This window comes from Meriones unguiculatus, chromosome 5 (assembly GCF_030254825.1).
Source record: "Meriones unguiculatus strain TT.TT164.6M chromosome 5, Bangor_MerUng_6.1, whole genome shotgun sequence".
Classification (NCBI taxonomy): Eukaryota; Metazoa; Chordata; class Mammalia; order Rodentia; family Muridae; genus Meriones; species Meriones unguiculatus.
This window is the reverse complement of record NC_083353.1, coordinates 120,815,081-120,825,360: the sequence shown is the minus strand read 5'-3', so window position 1 is coordinate 120,825,360 and position 10,280 is coordinate 120,815,081.

The following is a 10,280-nucleotide window of genomic DNA, read 5'->3' as shown; positions in this document are numbered from 1 at the left end:
TAAAGGATCAAGCTCTGGTGTTAGTTGGCCACCCTAACCTCTGCCTCTGTGGTCACATGGTTTGCTCTCCACATGTCAACTCTATCTGTTCATTTATTTATCATTGGTCTTTTTAAAAATACATATTCTATGTGTGAGTGTTTTGCCTGCATGTGTGTATGTGTACTTTGTGTGTACAGTACCTGAAGAGGTCAAAAGGGGGCGATGGATTCCTGGAACTGGAGTTACCGATGTTTGCAGAACCAGCAGGTGGATGTAGGAAACCAGAGCCCTGTTCTTTCAAAGAGCAACAGTGCTCTTAACTGCTGAGCCATCTCTCCAGCCTCTCATCATTGGTCTTTTGAGGCAGGGTTTCATGTCACCTAGGCTGGCCTAGAACTCACTAAGTAGTCAAGGATGACCTCAAACTCCTTATCTTCCTGCCTCCACCATCCAAGTTCTAGGATCCTGGGTTTGTGCAACCATGCCCAACCACAAGAACTCTAGCGACACCCCAGATCAGAAATAGAAATAATCATTGTCATGATCATGCTGTTAGCACTCACTCGGCATCTTCTGTTATTACTACAGAAATTTTGGTTTGTTGGTTTAGACAGTGTTGAGAATTGGACCTAAGATACCCCAGGCAAACCCTCCAAACTGAACCACATCTGTAGCCATGGGTTAGCCATTTAGGCCTCATAGGAACCTAGAAAGAGCAGCATAGTGATAAACCAGGCTGTGGTGACAGCAGGCACAGCGGTACCAATAACCACACCCTCCACTGTGGATGTGAGCAGGCTGTCCCTTAGCTGCGTCCATATTCCTCCAAAGTCCCTGCACCACAGACATCACAGGGTCCTGGCCTGAACAAACCTAAGTGAGTCCTCCCCACCTGCCTAACGGTGTGCATCAGATCCCTGAAGTGCCCCTCGGTTCCATCAAGCAACCGGAGGAGAAAGAAAAGACTCCAATCAGAAATGTGCATTTCAACCAAGTGGGATGACTCCTACCTGTAGTTCCAGCACTTGGGAGGCTGAGGCAGGAGGATTGCTATAGGTTCAAGGACAACATGGGCTACAGAGATCCCATCTCAAAATCAACAACAAAAGCAGGATTGGGGATGTGACTCAGTTGGACTGGTTGCTTTCCATACACAAAGCCCTGGGTTGTTGGCTCCCCAGCACCACATAAACTGGGCATGGTGGCACAGGCCTGTAATCCCAACATGTGGGAAACGGAGACGAGAGGATTATTGAAGGTCTTCCTCAAGTAAACATTGAGTTCAAGGCCAGCCCGAATGACATGAGACCCCATCTTAAAGAGTGGGCATAAGGCTTTGGCTTTGATCCATCTGCAACAAGAGACAGACAGACAGAGGGAGGGAGGAGGAGGGAGGGTGGGAGGGAAGGAGAAAGGGGAGCAATCCCATTTCCATAGTGTGGCCAGTAGATGTGCTTGTTCACCGATTTAGCCCCCTCAGACCCACAGCAATGAATTTAGACAGGTTCTAGGCTGCCCCTTCCCCAGGGTATTTGGGGCTCTGCATTCCCACTGCACCCAGGAACTAGTGGCTCTCTTAGTTCTGTGCTTGGTTCAGTATTTTGTGCATCTTGGCAGCTGATGAAAGTTAAACTGGAAACCTGCGTGTGGCATCATGGCATTTATCTCAGCTTCTGCTTTGCAAGGTGCATCCTCATCTCCGGGCTGGCTCAAAACCGAGGGATGTCAGGAAAATGGAGCCAAGCCAAAGTTTGTGAAAAGAAATGAGCATTGTAACTTTAGCGTAGAGCCCTCTTCTGGGGGAAAGCAAGAGATCACAGGGTGCATGCTGGCAGCAAATCTGGGCCCAGCTTCAGTCCCCCTAAGACCTGTCTCAGGTTTACGGTGAGAGGTGAAGGAGATGATGCCGGCTTCAGTACTACTGTAGGCATGGGGTTTTTTTCTTATAAGAAATGTGCTGGGCATGGTGGCCCACGCCTTTAATCCCTGCACTCAGGAGGCAGAGGCCAGCAGATCTCTGTAAGTTGCAGGCCAGCCTGTCCACATAGAAAGGATCTCCAGGCCGATTAGTGCTATAAAGAAAATGGAGAGGAGGAAAATTTGAGGAGTGATGGGAACAGCTGTATGATAAAAGTCGAGTGTTGCAGGAAACCCAGCTCAGGGAGTAAAAGCATCTGCCGAGCAAGCCTAACAGCTGGAATTGGATCCCAGGAACCCGTGGCAGAAAAAAACAACAGTCCCCTAAAACTCAGTCTTTGTCCTCCACATTTGTGTCATAACACACACATGTACACACTCTCATACACACCAATGCACACACGTACACATGCACACACTTGCATGCACACACGTACACCTGCACACACATGCATGCACACACGAACACATGCACACACATGCATGCACACACGTACACATGCACACACACATATACACACACTAAAATGTGAGCAGATTAATCCCAGTGATCTCTGGAGGAAACAGCTGATCTTCTAATTACAGCCTCCTTATCAGGGAAGTTCTCTGATGGTCTCCTAGGGTGGTTCAGGATGGTGTAAAAGGTAGAGTTATGGAATGGGCAAAGGAGGATCATCTTGCAAAAAATATGGCATGTTTGACATCCTCTAAGCTTTGTAGTCATGGGGGGGCTGGGGTAGCATGGAAAAGAGACCAAAATAGGCTTCCTTCAATCTTTCTTTCTCTCTCTCTCTCTCTCTCTCTCTCTCTCTCTCTCTCTCTCTCTCTCATATTTTTTGAAACAGGATTCCACTATAGCCTGGAACTCATTAGATAGACCAGGCTGGTCTCAAACCCCTGGAGAACTGGCTGCTTTTGACTCCCTAGTGCTACACATTTTTTGGTTTGTTTGTTTAGCTATTGTTTTTGTGATGGTGTCTGATTGAGCCTTTAAACTTGCAAGCCTCCTGCCTCCACCTCTTGAGGAGCTGGGATTACAGTCCTGTGTCACTAGACCCAACTAAGAATGAGCCCTTGATGTAGACAGCACGGGAAAAACTCAGAATAATTACCCTAGGTAATTGTTTAAACATATATGCATGATCCCACCACTAAAAGTAAAACTCTAAGAGTGCAGACTCGATTGTTAAATTGACAGATCAGTCAAGCCAGGTGTAGCGGTGAACATCTGTCCCCTCAAAATCCGGGAGCAGGCAGGAAGGCCAAGAGTTGGAAGTCATCCTCACCTAAATATCAAGTTAAAAATTAAACAGCAAAGGCACCCCAGTCTCTGCATAAGCAGATCAGGGTTCCCCAGGATGAAGGGCAGCTGAGGGAGGGGAGTGAGAAAGGAAGGAGGAAATATTAATAGAAGCATCAAGAACCACTTTGGGGATGGCTCGGCTTCTTACATGCAAGAGCGTCTTAGGTGCCCGGGCACACCACATATGCATCAAACCGCACACATTACATGTGTGCAGTTCATGGAACATGCTTGACATCTCAGTCAATATGTTGAGAAGTTATATAGCAGCGAGGGAGGAGGGAGGATTAATTTCCCATGGGAAACATCTACAACGAAAATGGCTAAATCGAGAAGCCTGACAGAGCTAGCAAAATGGCTCAGCAGGGAAAGGTGCTTGCCACCAAGCCTGGTGATTTGAGTTTGAGCCCCAGCACCTACAAGTAGGGTTTGGCTCTCTCCCTCCACAGGGGTAATCCAGGGATTGAACTCCAATTATCAGGGGTCCACAGCAAGCACTTTTACCTGCCGAGCCATCTCGCTGGCCCAAGTCTGTAACTTTAAAAATATAAAGCCTTGTCAGACTAGATATTAAGCTTAATCCCAGAATGAAACACAACCTGAAGCTTTTAAAGGATGTGTCAGCTGGATGTGACATACACCTGTCATCCCAGAACCAAGGAGGCAGAAGAGTATCAAACTCAAGTTCATCGTTTTTTTAATGTATGGGTGTTTTAATGTATGGGTGTATGGGTGTTTTCCTCTATGTATGTCTATGTACAACATGCATGCCCGGTGCCCATGGCCCAAAGAGGGCATTGGACCCCCTGGAATTGGAGTTACAGACAGTTGTGAGTCACCACGTGAATGCTGGGAAATGAGCCTGGGTCCTCCGGAAGAGCAGTCAGTGTTCTTGACTGCTGAGCCACCTCTCCAGCTTTCAATGCAACTTTTATTTTCAGGACTAGGGATTGGACTCAGGGCTTCATCATGCTGGTAAGTACTTCACCGCTGAGCTACACCTTTCAACATTTTTACATACTCCCTATTTCTAAGTTTTTATAAATTATTACTGTAGTAACATTTTATATCTGTTATAAAGAGAAATAGAAATCAGAAGTGAATAAATAAAAATAAAAGTTCTAGAACCTTCTCCCCACACCTGAACACATTGCCTTGAAACCTGTTTCCCACACAGTTGCCCATGTCCTTTTCAGAAACGACTTCCCCACAGGGGAGAGAAAAAAACGAGTCTTGGCCACAGGCCACTGACCAGGGAGTGTCTCAAGGGGTGTAGAGAGAGCAGGAGGAGGGACAGGAAATGACTGGATGCTGGTTAACCATAACCCTGGGTTTATGTGGCTATAAACCTTGGCACTTCCCTTTTCTCCTCAGCCTGTATCCAGCCCAGGTGCACTGGTTTTCTTCATTTCCATCAAGCCCTCTCAGCTGGTCCTTTTCCAGAGGTGGATTCTGCAGAGGGGGCGGCGCCCAATGTGATTTACCCATCATCCTCCCATTTTCCTTAACAATCACTAGTTAAGGAAAACGTACGTTAGTTAAGAAAGTTAATGCAAGATCAAGGCCAGTCCGGTTCACATAGCAAGTTCCGGGCCAGCTAGGGATCCATAGTGAGACTGCTCGAGATATGTGGTAGAGACCAAACCACAAACCTATTTCTTTTCCTCCTCTTCCTTTAAAATGTTTTATTCTATCTATCTATCTATCTATCTATCTATCTACCTACCTACCTGTCCATCTGCCATCAACCCATCCATCCATCCATCCATCCATCCATCTATCTATCTATCTATCTATCTATCCATCCATCTATCTATCTATCTATCTGTGCACATGCCCACTTATTACTAAGGAGAACATGTGGAGGTCAGAGGATAGAGTCAGTTCTCGCCCCCTGATATGTGGGTCCCAGGAACTGAACTCAGATTGTGAGTCTTGGCAGCAAGCGCCTTTATCCCCTGAGCCACCCCCCAACCTATTCTCTTTATTTGTGGGGACGAGCTTGCTCACGTAGGCCAGCCTGGGCTACAGTCAATGCTCCTGCCTCAGCCTTCTGAGGACTGGGATTACAGGACTGAGTCCCCCCACCCCCACTCCGACCCTCTCCTCCTCCCACCTAGACCTCTGAAACCCACCAAAACCAACAAAGTGCAAACAAAAGCCTTGGTTCAGCTCCATCACAAGCAAAGTTCAGTTTCCTACACAATTCTTCAGCCTCCTCGGGCAAATTCAAAGAGGTAGGCACAGAATAAGAGGTAACCAGGGTGCAGTTATTAAATATCACAAGCAAGCTTTTCAGAAGTCCCCCCAGAAAGTGAGTCATTACCTCCAGGGGGGGAAATAATGGATGCCAGCACCCTGAGGACGCCAAGCACACTGCAGGCTTGCTACCGCCTCATTGTTCAGCATCGCTTGTTCAGAACAACCCTGACGACCGAAAGAAGAAAAACATGACAATCAAGAAAACTTGTCGCGGACTCTGTTCTCTCGAGTCACTTGAAAGTCACAAGGAGACTGCTGTGAAGGTGGCACTGGATTTACCAGTGCCTGGGCTAGGGGGTTTCTGAGACGCCAGGCAGTGAGCTGGGGTCACCAGAGGACCCCTCTTCAAGGAGTGGAGGGGAAAGAGCCAGCATTCAAGTCTGGGAGGTAGAATAATTCTGTGTGTGTGTGTGTGTGTGTGTGTGTGTGTGTATCAGGGGATGAGGTTATGGGGTATGTGTGCACGTTTGTGTAGGAATATGGGGGAAAGCTCACTCGTGAGTGCACGTGTGTGTGCCTGACTGATGCTATTGTTCTTTCAGATGGAGGACAATTCCCCGTCACTTTGGATCAAAGACAAAAAAGAATGAATGAGTGGCTCAACAGCTACCTAGCACCAAGTGTATTTCATGGACGAGTGAAGCTATGGACCGGCCTACTAGGTGAAAGTGCTGTAAAGTAGAGGGACATAGTGAAAGATGATTGAAGACCCTGAGCAACTTACTTTCATACGCAATGGGAAGGAAATGCCAGTATCCCCAGGCTCCATGAATGGAGGGCAGATAACGAGGGGCTGGTGGCCCAGCAACACCCAGAAAGGAAGGGAAGGCTTTAGAATAAACAGAAAGAGAGCGAGCACAGGCTGGGAGCAGAGCGAGGCTGTGTCTTACAGTGCTTTATAGTTCTCCCAGCCCTGTCATCTGGGTAACTCAGCAGATCCCTTGCACACTGAAGGCAAGCTCTCTACCAGCAAAGTAACACTCCAAGCCTGGCAGTCCTGTGGAAGGCTGACACCCTTCAGACACCTGTGGGCAGTTCCCATACCCACCCTGATCACTCACTACCTCTTAGTCACTGCAGCCACACAGAGTACAGTGCGTGCCCTTCAATTCTGCACTGCACCTCTGTCACGGCTCGCTATTAATCATGTGTTCAATTCCCCCCCCCCCCATGGAGGAAGTGAAGGAGCTTTTCCTTCTTCTGCCATCTACTGGTGAAAATGAAAATGTTCTGTTATTCTCTTAATTGTTGCCAAGTAGAAATTAAGTTGGCATCTGAACGCTTATTGGCACAATATTCATTTGTTATGTGGAACACATTTAAGAAGGGTGATACTGCCGGTGGTGGCCGATTCTGTAAGTGCCCATTGAGTGTTTAATGTGGACTAATATACACAAAAGAGGCACATACGTATCATGTACTTAGTATAAAGACTGAGGCTTGGGATCAAATTGGGTTTTGCATCGTTGTGTGCTTTTGTTTGGGTTCTTTAATCTAAAATTTTGTATGCCTACTTATTTATCAGAGGTGGGGTGGCAGCATGTCACAGCATGTCAGAGGACAATTTGTAAGAGTCGGTTCTATTTATCATATGGGTTTCGGGGAGCAAACTCAAGTCCCCAGGCTTACCAGCAAGTGCCGTTATCTGCTGAGCCATCTCACTGGCTTTTCTTTTTTCAAATGGTGTCTCATGTAGCCCAGGCTGGCCTCAAACTGCCTATGTAGCTAACTCTGGCCTTCTCTCTTCTTCCTCCTAAACTCTGGGATTACAGGTAACAAGCAAACAGACGGCCATAAGCAGATAAAAGCTCTGTGGTGGTCTGACGGGGACCTATGGGCCCCATAGGTTCATGTTTTATGCTTGATTTCCAATAGATGGACTGTTTGGGAAGGATTAGGTGTGGCCTTGTTGGAGGAGGTTTGTCACTGGGGGTAAACTTTGAGGTTTCAAAAACTCATGCAAAGCCCAGTCCCCTTTACTCTGCTTCCTGTTTGTGGATCAGACGGAAGCGCTTAGCTCCTGCTCCAGCACTATGCCTCCTGCCTGCCTGCTGCCTTGGTCATGGACTCACCCTCTGAAACTGGAAGCCAGACCCCAATAAATGCTTCCTTTGATAAGTTGCCTTGGCCATGGTGTCTCTTCACAGCAACAGAAGAGTAACTAAGAGAAGCTCCAACAGAATTGACTGGCACGAGGGTCCTGTAGCCTGTGTGGCCACCAGCCGAGCTCGTTTAATTCCTGTCTTCGATCCTGGCATAAACCCTGTCTTGACTCTTAGGTGTGACTTTGCAATACTTCCCAGACCTCAAGTTTCTGCAGTTATTTTTAGTTGCAGTTTTAGTGCATTCTTGAGACAGGCGAGGCATGAGGAGGAATGCAGGTGTGGGTCACCCTTGAAGCTCCAGTGCCTGGGCTGAGTCTCTTGTCATTCCAGCCCAGGACAGTGACTCACACCCCTTTTTATTATCTGCCCAGGGCTAGATTTCACCTCAAGAACTCTGGATCAGGACTGCCATAGCCTAGTCTCTGATTTCTTCATGCTTTGTCACCTGCTTCTGAGGAGGTGGATCCCTCCATTCTCTGTAAGCAACACCTTAGCTTCTGGCTCTTTCTGGTTCCTTTTCCCAGAGCTTTAAGGTACTTGGTATATGGCCTCTGACATAGGTGGCAGATAGCTCACAGGCAGGAAGCTACCTGGAAAGCTCTCTGGCTCTAATCCAGATGTCTATGAAGAGCCAAATTCTGGGAGGCTTGTTGCATTTTTGTTGAGTCCTGGCCCTTTATAACAACAACTACCACTGAGCTACACCCCCAAGCCTGGCACAGGAGATTGTGTGCATGTATGTGGTATGTACTGGTTCTCCTGCGTGTACCTGTATGTTCATGTGTGTGTGGAAGCCATTGTGTGGTGTCCTCTTCAATCACTTTAAAGAGTGATCCAAGAATATGCAGAACTTCAGCTCCTTGTACCACTGCCTAGGTCAAACCAGAAAAATTCCAAGCTCTCTTTACTGCACTCCGAGTCATTCCCAAAGTCAACTTTAATTTGCTTCTGAAGTTCTGCAGAGTGAAAATATCAGCCATTAGCCATCTATTGATGCAAGATAAAGTTGTCAGCTGAGCCACCTTGGAGAAGCCTATCAGGAAAATTTGACTAGTAGAAAATTAGCCCCAAGGGGTGCTATATGCAAAAAACAAAACAAAAAATTCCTATATAAAAATTCCTATATAAAAATCCACTATAAAAATTCCTCTCAAGGATGGCCCCTCTCACTTATGCCCCCCCATTCCCCTTTCCTTTGGCTTGTCTGACTCCCCTAACTCAAATGCACGGTAAACGGCAATAAAATTCATGGGGCTGTCACTCTGTCGGTAGGGTCCTGAGCTAACAGGCACAGCGCCTTGGGTTTGATCTCCAGCATCACTCAAGCCAGGCATGGTAGAACACATGTATAATCCCAGCACTTAGGAGGTAGGTAAGAGGCAGTTCAAGGTCATCCTCAGCTAAACTGTGAGCTGGAGGCCAGCCTGTGGTACATGAGACCACAGCTGTAAAGAAAAAGAACTGAAGAAAGTCCGAACAAACCAAACCAAAGCTGTGCGCTAGGTTGGTCTGCTTACGGGTGCCTTAGCTATAGGCACAGTCCTGGGTCACTTCTATGGGATGCCTCTTTTCAGAGGTAGGGGATAGCTCAGTGAAGTGCTTGCTTTGAACACACAGAAGCCAAGTTCAAAGTCATAAAAAGCCAGATACGGCACACATGTGTAATCCTCGTGCTGAGGAGGTGGCCACAGGAGCATTTCATGGGCTAACCAGCCTAGCCTGATGCATGTAAAGAGCCAGGGAAAGAGCGTGCCTCAAGTGGATGGTGTCAAAGATGACCTACACTCATATGCACACATTCACACACACACAGGTGGGAAGCTGTGGTGACGGGTTCAGTGCTTAAGAGTGACTGTTGATCAGATTCCTAACACCCATGTAGAAAGCTGGGTGTGATCATGGTCACACCTGATCCCCAGAGACAAGACTGTGGGGGGCTTGCTGACCACCAGCCTAGCTGCAGGCTCAGTGAGATACACTGTCTCAGCAGAGTAATAGAGAATGGCACCTGATGTTCTCTTCCGCTTCTGTGAGATGACATGCACACACACACAGGTCCTATCACCACTGCAGTGAATACTATGAGCAGTCTGCCCTGAACCACAATATACTTAACCTTCTCAGGCTTGTCTTGGGAAAACAATCTGTGGAATATGCACGTTTCTTTAGTTGTACGTGCCAAGGGTCTTCTAACAAGTTTCATTTTCTCCACCACCATGACTCTCGGACATCTTTTTACCCCAGACCTGTCATTCCAGACACACTTTTTTCTTTTGAGACAGGGTTTCCCTGTGTAGCCTTGGCTGTCCTGGACTCACTTTATTGACCAGGCTGGCCTCAAACTCACAGAGATCCCCCTGCCTCTACCTCCTTAAGTGCTGGGATTACAGGCCTGCGACACCATGCGTGCCCCACCCCCCTTTTTTTAATAAAATGGTGACAGTCAACAAAAATCTGAAATTTCTTTTTTGTCTGGTTGGGTTTTTTGTTTTGTTTTGTTTTGTTTTTCAAACCTGGGTTTCTCTGGGTAGCGCTGGTTGTCTTGGAACTCTCTCTTTGTAGACCAGGCTGGCCTCAAACTCAGAGATCTGCCTGTCTCTGCCTCCTGAGTGCTGGGATTAAATTAAAGGTGGACCACCATTGCCAGGCCCAACAGAAATTAGGGACTTTCTATGTGTAAAAGCCCCCAGAATTCAAGACTGTTCACGGCC